This window comes from Bombus affinis, chromosome 18, assembly GCF_024516045.1.
Source record: "Bombus affinis isolate iyBomAffi1 chromosome 18, iyBomAffi1.2, whole genome shotgun sequence".
Lineage (NCBI taxonomy): Eukaryota > Metazoa > Arthropoda > Insecta > Hymenoptera > Apidae > Bombus > Bombus affinis.
The window spans coordinates 669,504-688,675 of record NC_066361.1 but is presented as its reverse complement, the minus strand read 5'-3'; the positions used below and the strand labels follow the sequence as shown (position 1 = coordinate 688,675).

General features: G+C 48.4%; 1 long non-coding RNA gene across 1 annotated transcript; it reads left to right on the top strand.

Moving 5' to 3' along the window:
- The first annotated feature begins 14,500 nt into the window (after positions 1–14,500).
- Positions 14,501–16,057, top strand: LOC126926650 (uncharacterized). The gene is made up of 2 exons (XR_007714723.1): positions 14,501–15,290; positions 15,423–16,057. It is a non-coding gene; the product is annotated as an uncharacterized LOC126926650 (long non-coding RNA).
- The last annotated feature ends 3,115 nt before the right edge of the window (positions 16,058–19,172 follow it).

The window sequence follows — 19,172 nt, the reverse complement described above, 5'->3', positions numbered from 1 at the left end:
GAGACCTCGTGTGATTTCGTCTACGAATCGCTGGCACGATTCCGCGGCGTTTCGAAGCCCAAATATCATGTTGGCGCTTCGGAAAGCCCGAAAGGTGTCGCGATCGCTATTTTTTGTACGTCTTCGGGCGCGATTGGTATTTGGTAGTAAGCGCGCATAAGGTCGATTTTTGAAAAGATTCGCTTACCATGGAGTTGTTGCGCGGAATCCTCAATATGGGGCGGGGAATACCTGTGGGGTATGGTGCGGGCGTTTAACGCGCGGTAGTCGCCGCATGGTCGCAGACTACCGTCCTTTTTCGATACCACGTGCAGAGGTAACGCCCATGGACTTTTCGATGGCCGCATCACTCGTTGCTCGATCATCGCTTGAAATTCCATCTTGACTTCTTTGAGGCGATCGGGGGCCAGGCGACGAGATTTGCTGTAGATTGGTGGGCCAGGTGTGGTTTCGATGTGGTGTACTACCCCGCGACGTATCTTCTCTCGCCCGAAAATAGGTGGACGAGTTATGTCTGGGAACTCCATCAAAAGTCGATGATAAACTGATTCACCGACTATAGTTCTTACAGACGCTCCATCCGTCGTGCCGGTGTATCCCCTTGCTGTCAATTGAGTCCTCGTGTCGATGAGACGTTTGTTTCGCGGGTCCACGAGCAACCCATAGTGGCTCAAAAAGTCCACACCGATGATAGGTGATTGGACGTCGGCTATCACGCATCGCCATGTGAATGCCCTTCTGAGGGACAGGTTGAGTGTGACGGCGATGGTGCCGTACGTTGGGATCCGCGTCCCGTTGGCCGCGAACAATTCGTACTCGCATCCGTTCGTTGGTTGGCGTATTTTGCTGCGGGGATACACGCTTATGTCGGCCCCAGTGTCCTCGAGGAAGGACGTCAGCGTCGCCTTATCGGTGACAAAAATGCGGCTGGAGCCCATGCCGTCGTCGTCTGCCGCTTTTACGGACGGCGGGCCCCGTTTCCCTGCATCCATTTGCACGGAGACTGACACTTGTACGCCCGGTCTCCGAACGTTCGGTGGTAGTAGCAGAAGTCGGGGTTTCCCGATCTCTCTCTCGATCTTTCTCTTGATCTCGGCCGGTTACGCCTTCCCGCTTCGGGTCGCCGCCTAGGACGAAGCTCGCGCTTCGAAGCGCGCATTTCCGCTCGCAGTTGAGATATTTGTTCGCTCAGGGCGTTGACGACGGGAAGCCAGGGTTCGCATGTTGTCTCGGGTTGTGCCAGCTGCTCGACAACGGTCGCCAAACAAGGTGCGTGCCGGTCGTCCTCTGAGAGATCCTCGTGTATCTCGTCAGCTATCCGCAACATCCTAGCCATGTCGTCGCCGTCGACTCCAGCCAGAAAGCACCTGACCCGCGTTGGTAGGCAGTTCTACCACAGAGTGAGGATAAACTTGCTGACGCGAGAGGACCGGCAAGTCTTTTGAGATCATGATAAAATTTCGAAGGTTTCCTGTCGCCGACTTCTTCCTTTTTCCACCAACCTTCTGAATTTCTTGTCGTCGGTATAGAATTCTCGCTGTGTATTGAATACTCGCTCGATATTGTACTATGTTCTAATCGTCCTCGAACGTGTCTGTTTATTTATACTGTTCGGAGGAGAATCGAAAGACAGCGACATTGTTTTGCCCGGAGTTTACGTTACTTGTATTCTAACGGTCTTGATACTCCGGGACAGAACATGATTTGATTTGTCCTCTAAATCATGTGCCGCTACAATTATTAATTTATCGACTATTTGCCTAATAAATTGATGAAATCAATTTCTAGGCAAAAATTAGTTTTAAGTCCCTACGAGGGGATACCTCGGAATTATGGGCCCCATTTTAAGTTCCACAGTTTGAATGTAAGCAGCATGCCACTTTTAAACGGTGTATTGTGGATCCTTGGAGAGTCATAGTTCCTCAGGGGCAGGGGAAACTTCAGGCTCGTCTGCCCTAGTCGCACTCCTACTTCTCTGTTGTACCGCCGGTAACATGAGCGCAGTGTCGCCGTGGGTAATGGTCCCCCGACGCGGCGCCAATGGCTGAACGGAGTGCGGCGACGAAGGAGGAATGGTGACGACTCAGCTATGTCCCTGGACACTATTCTGAAAATTATGGTGCCGTTGGTGGGAGATAAGGTCGCTTGTCCGGTCAGCAAGGGAAGGGAAGTCCACCTCTTCTTTATAACCTTAGCAGATCTGCACAAGCACCTTGGTTTACATCACGTGGATGCCCGTATCCAATGGGAATGCTTGCATTGTGACAAGAGTTTCCTGAAACTCCATGGGGCAAAGTATAAGTGTGAAGCTTGCCCCATGAGTTTCGGGACTCAAAGAGGGCCATCCACCCATGAACGGCGTGCGCATCCTGCTGTGAGAAATGTAAAAAGAAGGGGAACGGAACCCCTAAATAGAAATTGGACTGTAGAAGAGGCAACCCTCTTGAGAGGGCTCGAGGAGACATATAAAAATCACAAATACCCAAATAAGGAGATAAGTAAAATCCTCACTACCAGAAGGATTGACCAAATAAAATAAAAAAAGAAATGCATAAGAGTAGGTGGTGAAGAGGCGAGTACTCAAGAGGGTACCCAGGAGACAGGGGGGAGGATGCGATCCCGTTAATTCAGGCAATGCGCGTACGCGTGAAGAACCTGAATTTAGCAAAGAAATAAGAACGACGAGTCTACCCATCAGTGGAGACTCGATTTAATGCAAGAGATTGAAAGACAAACCAAGGTTGAAGGAGGTAAATGCTCGGTTAATGCAAATTTGGTCAGAAAATAAAGAGAAATAATAAGTATAACAACAAAAGTCCGAAAAAGAGATACTTCTACGCACGGTGCTAGGAGTTATTCAAAGAATGGCCCAGTAAGTTGGCCGACGTTGTGGTTAATAATAATCGTGCATAGCTAGAACTGTCCAGGCAACCGCCTGAAGCGGTTGAAGTGAGGAGGCTCTACGAGGATTTACGGGGTCGTGCTGGTCCCAGGAAATAGAGTCTCTGAACTATCGATTAACGAATTGTTCCCGCCGATAGCCGCTGAGGATGTGGAGGAGAGAATTATAAGAACGAGAAAAAAAATTGCGGCAAGTCCAGATGGACTACAAAAGGAGCACTTAATGGTCCCTTGCTTACCCGAAATACTGGCGAAAATATTTAATATCTTATTCTATTCTCGACCTTATTATCTCTTCCATCCTCGGCGGAATAAGATGGAGGATATCTCTAAGGCTTTCGACACAATACCCGACTTGGTGTTAAAACCTTACCTGGCGAGGAAGGGTGTGCCGACCCCTATAATTGAATTAGTCAACAATATGTATAATGAGGGCAAGACAGTAATAAAAGCTAAAGGAAATAATTGAGGAGCAAGTCAGCGGCATAAACGTCAGTAATAATAGAAAAGTGCCTATCCTGGCCTTCTCTGACAACATTGTCTTGCTTGGTGAATATGAGAGGGAGGCACAACGCCAAGTGGGTATTCTCCATGAATATCTGAACGGCCACCTCTGGGGGAAAGAGCCAAACGTTTCAGATTGTCGCTATAAAGGATACCTGGTCCGTTAAAGAACCGCAAATAAGGCTCGAAAATACGCTTATTCCAACCGTTGACCCAGATGAGGCATTCGGGTATTGAGGCGCCAAAATGGGGCCTTAGAAGAGTATCCATGTGGCATCGTAAGGCCAGAAATTCTGAGCGTGGTCAGAAGAGTTAGAAAGCTTTCTTTGAAACCATACCAGAAGATTGAGTTACTAGTTAATTACATCTTCTCACGATACACTTACCATCTCTTGATCAATCCACCAAGCGACAGTGTTTTAAAATTGTTGGACAGCGAGGTCAGACAAGAAATAAAGGCCATTTTACATCTGGTGCCTTCAACTGCCATTGGTTTCTTCCATGCTCCAAAAGCAAATAGGGGATTAGGGTTATCGAGGTTCGAACACATTATCAGACTCCGTACTCTAAAAAGCGCGATTACTATTAAGAACTCAGTCCATCCAGTGACATCTAGCCTGATTAACGAAGAAAATGACAGGAAAGTAAAGAAAATAGCGTACTCGCTAAGGATAAAATTGTAGTATCGACGGAAATATATATTAGGTATACAATTTCTTTGATACTATTTATTTTATTTTAAATTAGTTATACAGATATTAATGAGACAGACAACAATGGTTGAATTGGAGCTATTGGTCGAACCTACGTTAAGAGTAGGGGCTAATCTGCTCAAACCGGACCTAATAGTTAAAAACGAGGAACGGATTCTCGTGGTCGATGTTATCGTCCGTTATAAGAACAAGGATTACCTCCTAAAGGCAGAAAAAGAGAAAGTCCGCAAGTACTTCCCATGTCTAAATTACTTCAAGGTAAAGTATAATATCGACGACGGAGAGATTTTGCTCGTGGTCCTGGGCAGTAGAGAGGCAATAACCCTTAATACAGAAGGAAATTTAAAATGTATGAGGATCACTGATAAAGAAATCAATACTATAACTCAATCGAGATGCTTAATATATTTTTAGATGGGTAACACTACGTTCGCAAATTTTCGGATCCCGTACGTTCGTAAATTGTAAGAAAATCGCCGTCTTGTCGAAAACCTAACGCAAGAGGGATTGGTTTTAGGTTAGGCTATTTTCCAGAGAGCAACGCGTAGACGTGTGTCACGTACCAATGGTGTGGACCGTAGAGACTTCGAAATATTCGCATCAGCCCGAGGAGCCGAAGGATTTTTTCGAATTATTTTCTTAAATAACGTTACAAGATAACGATATTTTTACACAAGTCGTTCTGTTTCTGTGTAATACAGACGACTGTAACTTTTATTTGATCGCTGGGAATGGTTGAAAAAAATCATTCCCTTTAGCCGCCATTTAAGGCTCAGCTGAGAACTGGCACGGACTAAGGGAATCCGTCTGTCCAATTAAAACAAAGCATTGCGAGGAGTTAACGCAATGTGATTTCTATCCAGTGCTCTGAATGTCAACGTGAAGAAATTGAAAAAAAAACACACATACAAAAGCACGGGTAAACGGCGAGAGTAAATATGACTTCCTTAAGGAGTTAGGTTGCGGTTAGATTGGGGATAGTTTACGCCCTGGGAAACCCCGATGAATCTGATGTTCTCCTATAGCCGCGTGGTGGCTGGTCGGCGCCTTTGGCACCCGCCAATTGCCGATGCGATGCGGAGAGCTTCGGAGAAGTTGATGGGACCGTATCTGCCAAGACCACTCACCTCACCGTCTTGTGGGGCTCCCCGTCACCCTGCACCGGCCTTGACCGGCGTAGGGTGCGAAAGAGTGAGTGGCACCACGATGGAAACTCGATGGAACTCTTGTTGACGACATCTGCGACATTGCTAACGATTATTATTATGCAAAACAAAACGAAAAGAAAAACGTTTACGGTGCAAGTGAGGATTACCCCAGTACCGGCGCAGCAGCTGGTTGTAATGCGGGCCCTGCTGCGTCGTCATCGAGCAACCATTGCCGTCCAAGGGTGGGCCCCCAGGCCCGCGGACGTGTTTATGCATCTGGCGAGGGAGGCACGCGAACCGGGGGGAGGGTCTCGGAAAGGGTCGGAGGAACCCGACGATATGACTATCGGCCCGGCATCTTCGTGGGGTTGAACGCATCGACGGCAGCGGGGGGTGGGGAGATCTGACGACAAAATGTCGTTGAGTTTTTCCTTTCCGGCCATTGCGGGCGCGCTCGGCAAGCGGTCGTACGCGGCGGGGTACGCGTCCGCGGGAGATTCGGACTCCGCGTTGCTACCGACTCCCGATAAAAGGAAGAAGAGGAGCGCGAGGTGCGGGGCGGACACCGACACCGATACCGACGCCGAAGCCGCCTCTGTGAGCGCCGTTGCCGCTACCATCCGCGGCGGTGCCGACGGCGGCGACGACGCGCGAAGTGAAGAAACAATGATCTGACCTGACGACAAGCAAGTGACCGTGGAGGACGCGGAACCGACCCACGGTCAGGAAGAAGAGGACGGCGCATACCTGCGGAGGAGGGTGCGCCTTCTGGAGAGAGAGGTCAGTCGTCTCCAAGAGACGGTAAAACGGTTGACCATGGAACGCACGGAGAGGGCAGCCGAAGTTCTAAGTAACGACGGTGAAGAACAAGAGGTGAGGATCACCTATACGAGTAGGATGACAGGAAATGCTCCCGGAACCAAACAGGAGCGATTATAGCACCCCCATCCATGGTCAGCGTCGCGCCGTTTCCGCTGTCCCGACGGGTTGGGGAGTAATGTAAAAAGTAAGAAAATGGATAAATGGAGGGTGAGAGAACCGAGGAACTGGCATCGTCGTCTTTGTCGTCGTCATCGTTGCGAACAGGGGTTTCGGCGCTCGGGGCGGCAGCCGGCATCAGTGGATCAGGGACGAAGACTTTCGCGAAAGTGACCGCTCTGTTTCCGGTGCGCCCCTGCACAGGGAATGCGGGTAGCGACGGTGATGCAGGTGTTAATGAGAGAGGAAAGTGGCATTACGCTAGTGGACGGGATGCACGCGGAAAGAATATGCCTGGCCATCCCCGGTCCCCACGGTGTGCCGCGGTATCGCTTAACGTGCAAGCCGGGCTTTACCTACAGGAATGCGATGTCGGTGGTCAAGAGAGAGATGAAGCACTCCGAACTTGACATCACGCATAAGATCGACGAAGGCGGTCACGGGGGCGTTATTATTCGAAATCTCAGGTCAGGACGCTGGGAACAAAGCGTCGCGATGGCCGAGCGGACGGCGGCTACGCTCAAGGTCTTCCTCGCAAAGTCACTATGCCGCGGAGGACAGCGGAGCTGACAGTAATCGGACTGAAAGACTGGGTTACCCCGGAGGAGGTGGTGGCCGCCGTTGCCGAGGAGGAGGGCTGCCATGTTGAGGAAGTCAACGTGAGGGTCATACGCGCCGCTCCTCGGAGCCTCGGGTCGGTGTGACTACGCTGCCGGCAACAGCGGCAAGGAAAATTAGTGGAAGCAACGGCGGAAGAGGAGACGCTCCATCAGAAGGTAAGCTCCATATAGGTTGGTCAGCAGTGAGAGTTTCCCTTCTCCCGACAGGCCGACTTCAGTGCTTCTAATACCTGGAGTCGGATCTCGTGCCCCGGAGTTGCACGTCAACGGTCGACCGGACACACCGTTGCTTCCGGCGCAGAACGGAAGGACATCGTGCCTGGGACTGCCTGGCTCGGGTACCTAAATGTCCGGTGTGCGCGGACCTGGATCTGCCCGTGTCAAATGGAATCACCGGCATGTAAATCGCTAGCCCGTAAGTGTTAAGGTATAGAGAGGATTCGGAAATACAAATACTTATCTTTATTCACACACAACAGCTATACATATGTATTACACTCTGAAGACCTCGACAACCTTCTTGCACGCACGCATGTTATCAACCGACTCCTCTAGATTCTTCTAACCGTTTTCCAACTGCCTTTTGTCTCAACTCTGACCTGGACGCCCTCTGACGCCTACACACACATTCACATGTACGGTGTAAATGTATCATCTTCCTAACAGTAATGTTGAGCCATGTGCAAAAGTCAAGTCGAAACCTAATGGTCCGCTGTCAGATAGTATGGAATGACGTGGATTTGGGTATGATCGTTGTCACAACAGCCGTGTCGTTCGTGAATGTTAGTATTTTGCTATTAGTAGATATACTTAATCCAGTGAAATTAAATAGTTTCAAAATTGAAGTAGGCGCGAAAATTAGAGTATTATGATGGTGCAAGTTGAAAGGGCCTGATTTCCTATACAAAAATAAGTCGAGGATGAAGTGACAATTTTTGACACAAGACTTGGTTTTCCGGAAAATCAGTTATTAAGTTCCGCTTATTTGACTCGCTACTTTTTAAGTATACGCGTACCTACATGACGGAACTTCACATTACATTTTTTGGGAAACGAAGACAGGAAAAATTTTATATATCTGTATGCACGTCTAAAAATACCATTTATCCTCATATATACATGTATGTTTTCTTAAATATTTAGACTATTCGATAACATGAAATAACAAGACTGATTACCGCAGCCAACGTTCATACCGCGTTGGAAATGCGAAACCATACTACTTAGACCCAAGACAAGTAAAATCGGCCCAATAGAGAGGGAACACTGTAAAAAATTCCATCTAAAAGAAAAGAGGGCCGCACAGGAGGTAAGGACCGTTCCTAACGATGGCGGTGATGCGGCGGCGAGAAAGTAGACGACGTCGTCAACTGGCCACATGGAGGCTAGAGAAAAGGAAGAGAAATGTGTTCGTGCCTACCGCGAGGGGAACGGACTTTTTTTGCGTGAGGTGCGGAAAATGCTGTTACGCATGCCCAGTGATCCGCATTACTGGGTTATGTGAGACTCGGGCGGATGTTGTTGCCATAGCCACTAAAAACCCCTCCTCCTTCTTCCTCTGCTTTGAGGACAGACAACCCCAGTAAAACCTGTCGGCAGTCATCAGGGTTGTCTTTTCATGCCCCGTTGTATCTTCTTCTTCGGGCAGTTACTGCTCTCGTCATCTTCTCAGCCAGCTCAAAATACTGGGCTGATCTCCTTCTGTGGTTCTTTGTTGTCTTATACCTCTGCCGTCACTGCTCCGTGCAGTTGTTGTTGCTCTCGTTCTCCTCCTTGTCTCCTCCAAGGCCTTCCCTGTCACCCTCCTGTGAGACCTGACGGTCTTGCAGAATTGCCTGAATTTATCCCAGCTCTCGTTCTTGGCGGTCACCGTGGCGGTCAGATTGTTCACGTCTATCTTCTCGCCAAGAGCGTTCTCCAGCTCGATCCTTCTGTCCGTCCACTTCGGGCACGCGAGGAGGGCGTGCTCTGCATCGCCGTTAGGGTCTCCACAGTCGAGACCGTTGCTGTCGCTGTTCTTGCCAATCCTCTTCCTATAGACACCGAAGCTCCCATGCCAGGTTAGCAGCTGCATGGTGTGATGATCGATGTCCATCTTCTTTTTGGTAAATAGCAGCGCACTCGGTATTAATTTCCTTGTGACATTCTCCTTTTTGTAGTTGTTCCACTCCTTCTGCCGCTCCTCTTGGGCCTTCTTGCGAATCGCCTCCAGTTCCTCCTTCAGCTTGCAGCCGTCATCCGCGCCAATCCTGGACTCATGGATCTTGTTCCTCTCGTAAGTCTCTCCTAGCATCTTTATCTTTATGTAAATCGGGAGATTCCCGGTCAACACGCAAAGTGCCGCGTGGGAGACGGTACGGTATGCCGTCGTTGTTATGCACAAGGCCGTTCGTTGTGCCCGTTTCAGCTTCTTCCTGTTCTTATCGGTATTCGCTGCTCTAGCCCACACCGGTGCTCCGTAAGTTACGATGGACTCCCACACATTGTAGTAGAGCCAAACTGGGCGGCCCGTTGATGTTAGGTAGTATTCTACTAAGGGCTCCTATTAACTTGTCGACTCTATTACACACCGTCTCGATATGCGCACCGAACATCCGACTGGTGTCCATGATGACTCCGAGATGCTTGATGCGGTCGATCGTTTCGATGTCCGAAGAGCCCAACTTGAGTTTCACCACTCTTGGCACTTGCAACCAAGTGATGAGCATGACTTCCGTCTTTTCTCTCGCCAGTGTGAGACCGACAATCGTGCACCAATCGTTGACCATCCTTAGCATCGTGCTAACATTGGCGGAGGCCTCTTCGTTCTTTCCGACGGAACACGTGATGTCCAGATCGTCTGCGAAGGCGGTTGCTGTGACCATTGGCATGTTGTCGAGTCTCTCGAGCAACCGGTCGTATACCAAGTTCCACAGGAATAATGCGAGGATGGATCCCTGCGGAACTCCAGCCGCCACCGTGCTCCACCGTGCCGTGCTGGTTGCTCACGATGATCTTCCTTCCAGATAGGTAACTGCCGATTAGCCTTTTGACCTTCCATGGCAGCTTCCTCTTGTCAAATTCCTCGTATATGCTCTTCCAGCTGAGCGAATTGAAGGCATTGCTAATGTCCAGGGTGATCATCACGCATATTACCTTCTTCTGTTTGCAAATGTCGGCAAACTTCATCACCTGCGTGATGGCATCTACCGTACTCCTCTCCGTACCGTCCGTTCCGATGCACCTTTCGATGATCTTCTTAAAGCATTTTTCCCAGATCTTGCTCATGGCTGGGAGTAAGCTTATCGGCCGGTACACGTTAGGGGACCGGGATCCTTTTCCGGATTCCTTAGCAGTATTACTCTGGCAGTCTTCCAGCAGTCTGGGATCCTTCCTGATTCGGTGATACCGTTGATCACCCTTTTCACGAGCTCGCTCCTGCGACATCGCCTTCGCCGATGACGACGCTGAGGCTGATGTCTCCTTCCTCTTCGGTCTCTGCCTCTTCGCGGCCCTCGAAATGGGAGGGTCCGTATCGCATGGTGAATAGCCTCTGTTGGACTGCTTCCACCATGTCGATCGGCATGTCGTTGGTTGGTCCCTTGCTTTTGCATCTCTTCATGACCGTGCGATAGGGTTTGCCCCAGGGGTCGCTCTCCAGTATCTTGCAGTATTCTGCTCAAGCTGTTGTTTTGCTACGGGCGATCTCCTTTTTTAACTGCCTTCGGATCTCCTTGTATGCGTTGACGAGGGGCTCAGTGTTGCCGGCATTCTTCTTCCTCTCTCTCGTCACCTTCCTGAGCGGTTTGTGCGTCTGCGCTCTAAGTTCCGCGATCTTCGGGTTCCACCAGTAGTTCGCGTACTTTCCGCTCGCCGCACAGCCTGCCTTCCTTAGCATCCCTTCGCACGTACCTTCGATGCACATTTGCAAGGACTCGGGCCCATCCGCTCCGATAGCCGCGTTGAGGTCCTCCTTCTTCAGTGTGTCGTCGAATCTGCTCAGGAACTCCTCCGGTGCCATGTCCTTGGTCACGTACCTGTAGAACTTCGATGCGGTTCGAGTCTTCCTCGCCTTAAACCCGTGGAGCACGTACAGACGGTCCGAGGCTGAGTATTTGTCCAAGACCGCGCTTCCGGCGTGTATCTCGCTGACCTTGTTCGATACACTTATTATGTCGGGGAAGCTCATCTTCCCGTTCATGAAGAAGGTGTACTTTTCCTTGAGTCTCAATGGAAACACCCGGTGGCCGCCTAATGCCTCCATTAAGACTCTCCCTCTCTTGTCTGTGGTCGATCCTCCCCAACAGGTTGACTTTGCGTTGAAGTCTCCGGCCACGACGACCTTGTCGTGTCTTCTAGAACGTTCTTCGTCTATGCACTTGAAATAATCTTGTTTATTTATGTTAGGCGAGCAGTATATGAAAAAGCCTTAGCCCTCATGGGATTCCTCGACCCACATTACCTCGCGAAGATTAAGGACACAGTGACCAACCTCCCCGCCACAGGCCAGTACGATAAATTGAAGAGCGAGCAGTATCCGCTGAAGCAGAAGACGTCGCCCACGCGGACGCCCACGATCCCGCCGCTCTTGACCTCTGTTGTTTCAACAGGAAGTTCGCCATTGAGGAGGGTGACCCATATCGAGGCGTCTCCTTTGGTGTCATTAAACCAGTGAGGTAGAGTTGCCTGTTCGGCTCGGATATTATTATTATATCCGGCCTAAGTTCGATCGCGCATTGGTGCATCAAGTCCTCCGCCAGCTTGCATCTGTTGAGGTTTATCTGCAGCATCTTCATTTTTTCGTTCTCAACCGCCTTCTATACTCTGGGCAAGCCAGGGACCCGGTTACGTGGTCAAATTTCACTCCTTTCTCCTTGCTGCGGATGGAGCACCAAGGTGCGTTGACGCAGGCAGCTATCATGTGGTCTTTGGCTCCACACTTCCTGCAAATCTCCTTTCCAGGGCTTATCGCCGTGCATTTGTTTGCGATATGCCCGAACGTGTGGCATCTGAAGCACTTTACCACATTGGGTAGTGCCTTTATCGAGGCTATCGTCAAGCAGGTCCTCATCTTCCGGCTCGCCCCCTCTTCGACCAGATAGGCTTTCGACATCGTTACTATTGCCGATTGAGTACCCCACGGCGCCATTCTTAGGGTTTTCACTTCAACCTCGGTGATATCGTTCATGTTTAAATGGTTTACTATCTCCCTGGCTAGTTCTTCCTTGCTTACGTGCGGGTCTATATTCCTGATCTCCACGGAGGTCTTGTCGCGCATTGGTAGCGCGTTCTGTTCCTTCTAATTCCGCTGCTCTCTTTTAGGGTTTCCCTTGCCCCCATCAACTCTTTGTAGACCTGGATCCACTCCTTGTCTTGTCCTACTTTGACAAGAATGGCGTCGGGTCTGTTACGTACCCTCTTCGGTCCCTCCGGCCTCTTTGGCTTGTTCACTGCCGCCCTTTCTGCGTTCGCCTTCCTGACCATCGTCAGGATCTTTTTCCTCTTCTTCCACGGACGGAGATCCAGTCTTCCTTTCTTCGCTGTCCGTGCAATCCGAAGTCGCTTTTGCCGTGCTGTTGTCGGCACAGGCTTCGGCGTAGGAGGCCTCCACGATCATTGGTCTCTTTCTTTTGGTGTCTCTGTGGCGGCACACGACAAGCCAAATGCCACCACTCGACACTAACTAGTGCCGGACGACGGCAGCGCAGTGGTTAACGTCTTAGGTTGCGAACGTTCGGAACCCGGGTTCGAATCCCGGCGACCGGAGTTCGATTTTACTTCCACGCACCAAAAAACGGCGGAAAAATCAGCAGTACCCCGGCAGCGACATCTACAGCCCCCAGTGACAATTACAGCGGACTAGGTCCGACTACTACAACTATAACTCACGCACATCACCTCATCTCCTTTCCCTTCGATGAGCGATATCTCCTTCCTTTTTCCTTCCTTCTCTTCGCTCCTCCCCGGAGGGAAGGTCAGCCTGGTGGCTGTGAACATCCTAGAATTCTTCTTGAGCCTTATCTCGTCCAGCATCGAGTGGAGCTTGGTCGCTTTGTTACTAATAGCGTCCCTCCTTTTCTTGATGTCGGCATCCTTTTTGCTCGTGAGGTATAGTCTGTTACCTATTCCTTGAATTTCGCGGAATACTTCTCTGATGATTTCCGTCATCGCCTTCCATTCGCTCATTTTAATGACAAAACTCTCTTCGTCGTTGCTTTTGTTCTCGGCCGTTGCTCTGTTCATCATGGCCTTCCTCCTGAGACATTCCCTTGTTACTGCGGCCTAGCTGCCGCTGTCCGACATTTCCGCCGGTGTGTCTAGCTCCGAAGTGCTGGCTGCCTCGTCCCTCGTTGCCTTCGACTGGCTCCTGGCCATGCTTCTCGTTGTCCTGCACGCGCTCTCCTCCTCTGGTGACTTTCTCATATATCTTGAGGTGTATGGTAGCGATTAGGTTTAAAAAAAACACAAGAGTATACCTAACTATGTAGTTTATTAAAATATACCCTATGTGTACACTAGTCGTATAATACACTTGTTGTCTCGATTCGCGGTTACTAATAGATCGGCGCAAGGAAGTATCGACTTAACTGCTACTGCTCGTGTCACTCGATAACCAAGTATGCCTCGCAACCCTGTTCGCTACATTTATATGCGTCGGAGTTGACGAAAGGCGTTGGGATTTGAATTTTGAAGGTGTTCTCGAAACATCCCAACGGACGCTGAACTCTCGACCTTGTTTACTATTGTTGACTTTTCGGGTAGTTGACTCGAGGGCCTATGATCACGGCAAAAACGACGGATTTGGATTAACCCCCGGTAACCGCCTAAGATTGTCGGATCTATAATAAACTCATCTTTCAGTAAACACGATTTCTTGTGTAGCGGGTTCACTGGACGGAAACCGTTATGAATTTTACCGACGAGTGCCGCTACAATCTGATGATCTTGTCACCTTTCAAGATTTCTTCCTTGACGAGTCGGGTTGCCTTTTCGCTGGGCGGTGATTTTTCTTTGCTTGCCTGCATCGGCATCTCGACTTCTTCGATGATCTCCGCGATATCTTCGTCAAATTCCAGATATCTCCTTGTGATTTTCTTCCACCTATTCTCCTCCTTGACAAATGTGGATGTTTCTTGGTCCTCGGTCGTGTTTACCGAACGAGGGGAGGCCCTGGGATCGACCTTCCCCTCGCCGTTCGTCCAGTCGTTAGGTGACCATCGGGTCGAGCCGGGGGCCTGGAGGCTCTGAAACTCCCTGAGCCGTAAGTTTATTTACCTTATTTAACTTATCCATATTGTTTTTTATATAAAAGGGAAATGTCCGTTGACGTAGCCGGTCGTCGTATAATCACACTGTATCCTTCCGAATGTATACAATTCGTATCCAAATAAACTTGCCAATGTCGTCGTAAAATCGCCAATCGAATACTTATAGTTAATTTTAATTCTAGTTGGTCTGAATAATTAGGTACTAACTATAATACTAGCAATTCGTAATTTATTTTAACGATTCTAACTTTATAACCTTAATTTTATTTTTATCACTCTCACTTTCAGTTTTACTAATTAGACGGTTATTATCAGTTCTAACTTTACTCGTTGTACTACTAACAATTACTTATTGGTTTAAATCTATCTTTTGTCTTAGTAATTGATTAGTTATAATTATTCTAACTTTAACTCGTAACTATTATCTTACGATCAATCTCACTAATTGTTATTAACAATTTGTTGGTACAATCAAATCTAACTTTTATTCGTAATTATCTTTTTACGAATCAAGTCTTAACTTTATAACCTTAATTCATTTTTTTTTTATCCGTGCGCGTATCAATTATGTGTGTGCAGATCTACTTTCTTTCATCTACGTTCGATATTAGCTACTTAATTTACATTTAAATTATGCGTTTTGGTTTGTTTCGGTTTTGCCATCGAGTTCGGCTCTATGCATCGTGCACTCCGCGACTCATTGATTTCCACATCGATACGAGTCGCCGATCTTGCGACCGTGTGCTCTATGCTTCGGTCGGCCCGCCACGTGCCACTAGTGTAATGGCGGCGCGTCATTAGCGCAATGGCGGCGCCCGGTGATCACCGCACGTTTCACATCGCAGTTACGGTTTACGAGTTTTTTTAAAAAATAATGAAATACTCACAGTGATATCCGGATATTTGTAAAAATTCACCGTGACCTGTGCTCTCCTTCTTCGCCTCGGTTAGTGAAAATCCACCGATTCATGCCCGCTGACGATGCGCTGTTCGCGGAGGGTAAATATTTACCTCGCAAAGTCACTATCACTATTCGTCGAGGAGAGTCTTAACTTGCACTATAGCTAGTTGATAAGTTTGTTCATTGGCCTTTATTGATTTGAGAAAATCAGCACGACGCCCCTGGTTACTGCATAACTTCAACCGTGTGACAGCTTGCCTTATAGGCACAAAACCTTAGTAAGTAATATTTGTTTATTATGGACTATTGCCTTCTCATCATAAGAACAATTATGTCCAAAAGTGGCATCGAATTCAGGTGTTAGATATCCAAATTGTCATATATCAATTATAAACTTTTCCTCGTTTTAGGTTTGCGACGAGCAATTTTTATAAGCTATCCCGCTATGACACAATCAAGAGCGCTTGTGACAGGAGAAAGGCACTAGAATTTAGTTTATTGGCTATAATTATAGTGCTATAATTAATCTGGCGTTCTATCCAAGATCAGTTCTACAGGTGTTTCATCTCCTTGAGTTGCGTTATATGATCACATGCTTCTATGTATCCCAGACTTTTCCCTTTCCGATGGAGAGTCTCCTCATTTGATTGTATTACACCCAAAGGGCTCGTGAACACATTCAGACACTAGTTGCTTTTACTAATAATGAAGAGAACGTATCCTGCTCCGACAGCTAGTATACAAGATAAGTATTGCACTAATAACTTGTCGCTTCAGGTTTGTCACATACACAAATCACATACATACAACTATCACTAATACTTTTTCTTCCAGGTGGAGGATTTAACACAACAATCAACCACTCTGCTCTCACACATATTTGTCTAACTTAATTTAACTTAAAACCACTCTACCTTCTGTGACGGTAATGGCCATACCCTGTGTCTGCCCTGCTTGTCGCATAATCACTTTCCTAAATGCGACACAAGTTAAACTCATTGCATGGATTACCATCTCATATTTAATAAAGAACCTATAACATCCACCTTTGATTTATAATTTTGTTTTAAACCTATTTGTCCCTATAGAAAGTTACGAACACCAGACATAGCAAAGCATACTATCACAATATCTTTCTACATTGGTATTAATCCTTTCCTACTCCTTCTTAGCTCTAAAGGACCGTCGCCACTATTGCTGGTCAAAATTATAACCACATTGTATCGAGAACTCTATAGACTTTTTTAGAAACCTAACCTCGTCTTTTCACAGCTCGCCTAGCCTATTTGTTTGACTGGATATATGCCAAAGCTAATGTTAGCATAATCGTTACACCTTGCACTTTTGATTGCACATATCGTAGTTGAGAAATTTATTAATTCGTAAGTTCTCAAGCATATTTTACGAAGTCGATATAACATTGGCATGGCCGGGCCACGTGGCCCGGCATTTCCACCATAATGAGGGGAACGGCCTGGAGGAGGAAATGGAGATGGAGCCTTCCCCGACATACGTAGAAGAAGAAGAAATAGACTGCAACCGCTTCTCCAGTGTAACCTCAACCGCTTCCGCTGGGACTTAATGTTCCAGAACCTGGTGGAGCGGGCGATCGGCCTGGCGATGGTGGTCGAGCCGTACAGCATTCTCGATGTGTCACGGGGAGCTGGGGACCAAGTTGGTTTGGACGCCATATTCTGTGCCGTGATCGCGGTGAGCCCCCCCCCTACTCGGTGATTGAGCAGGGTCGGGGCTTTGTGTTTGTAAAATGGCGCGATCTGGCCGTGGTTGCCGTCCATTTGTCGCCCAACATTGGCCGGACGGAATACGCCACCTTCCTGGACGGAATAGCGGTTTGTGAGAGGCGTCTGGGCGCCTGTCCGTCACTGATCCTTGCGGACTTCAACGCTCATTCCACGACGTAGGGCTTCCGCAGAACGAGTCCATAGTGGACCTCACGTGGGCAAACCCTGCCGCTTCCGGCCGTGTTTCGAGGTGGGAGGTGTCCCCAGAGGAAACATTTTCGGGCCACCTCGACATCGTGATGGACGTGGCAGTCGGCGATGCGAGAGACGATCGTTCGTCTGGGATGCGCGGGCCCGGCAGATCTTCGGAAAGAAGAAAGAACTTCCCCCGGTGGATGGCGACCCACGGCGACGAGGATCTCATGACCGCAGCCGCTATGTCATAGGCTGTGCGGGAGTCGAGGTGCGCCGACTATACTATACGGGGCCCCGGTATGGAGGGACGATCTGATGGCGAGTCGTCGCAGCATCCTGCTCCTCAGAAGGCTCTATCCCTGGGAGAGGACTCGACCGACCAGGCGGCCCCAAACGACCTAGGAATCGCCGAGGAGACGCGTGGGACCAGTGGCGACCCCAGCTGATCAACGAGGGAGGCAATCATCGAGGCGCGGAGGCGGTCCTCCCAAATTAGGAGACATGGAGAAGCCGCCGCGGCCTCCCGCTCACCTAGAGGATGACCCAGGTGCTCACGGGATATGGCATGTTCGGCAAGTACCTCAGGAAAATCGGACGGGAGACGACGGACATCTATCACTATTGCAGGGAGGACAGGGACACAGCACAGCACACGCTGGAGCTTTGCCCGGCACGGCAGGGAGCTATACACCCTGCGGCACGTCATAGGCGAAAAATTGACCCCCTCGGCGATTTTAGAAGCGATGTTGAGCGGGCCACAGGAATACGATGCTGTCCACCTCTTCTGCAAGTTATGCTCGCAAAGGATCAAGCACAAAGGGAGAGAATAAAAAAACTCTCACCCTTGTAGGATCCAGTTCCGCACGTGCAGGCGACTTAAACGGACATGCGAAACAGTGCACCAGTGAAAGTGCGGCAAGGTAAACGCCCATCGACAAAACGTGGAAACATGCAGATTACACCAATAAAAATAACTAATAAAGGAGAAACATACTTTATAAATAGAGCTACAGGCTCTACAGAGGCAGAAAAAAAGACGTCAACATGGAAATATCACAAGCCAATGACGTGAACATGGAACCAACACACCACGAAGAAAGCTGGACGGTGGCAACTTCCAGCAAAAAACGCAAAGTAACCCCGTTCGCAAGTGGGAGGAAAACCGAAACACTAGAAAAAAAACAATGGCTGCAGGATATCAAATTGCATAATTCATTTAGCGCACTGCCAGAAGAGACAGCAACTGACCCAACGGAATGTCCGACAATCCGCATTGCTAAACCACCACCAATATACATAGATGCGAAAATAATAGGCCCCCTCATTGAACTGCTAAACAACACGGCAGGGAAAGAAAACTACACCATTAAACAAACAAAAATAGATCAGGTGAAGGTGCAAACCAACACCTCAGACAGATTCAGAAAAGTGACAAGATCACTAAAGGATAAAAATGCAGGGTATCACACCTACCAGCTCAAAACCGACGAAAGCTACAAAGCAGTAATCAGAGGATTACACCCATAAACAAACACCGACAATATAAGCGAAGAACTAGCGAAAATCGGACACCAGGTAAGGTAAACAAACAACATAAACAAGTATGATACCAAACAACCATTACCGCTATTTCTAGTCGAAGTAGAACCTAGAAACAATAACAAAGACATATATAATATAACAAAATTACTAAACACAATAGTAAAAGTGGAGCCACCTAGACATAAAAGAGATATCCCACAATGCATACGGTGTCAGCAATATGGCCACACAAAAAAATATTGCAATAGAACCCCGGCATGAGTTAAATGAGTAAAAAATCATTTAAAAATACACTGCCCATCCACGGGAAAAAAGAGGAAGTTAGATGCTATAACTGCAACGGATAACACCCTGCCAGCTATAAAGGTTGTGAAGCAAGGAAACAATTACAACGCAAACTGTTCCTGCCGCGAAGGAACAGGACATACACTAACATACAAGTCCAACAGGACAGCACAAAATCCGAGACAATACCAAATACAGAGCACGCAATCAACACTAAACACATCAGCACCAACACGTTTGGTAGCCTAAGCTACGCGCAAGTAACCAGCCAACCGACACACACAGACAACCAATACCACAACAATAGAAACAACGACACTGCAGAAATCAAAGAACTGCTCAAAGAACACCGAAATGCTAACCAGAATGATAGGCGAACAAAACGCAGTACTCAGA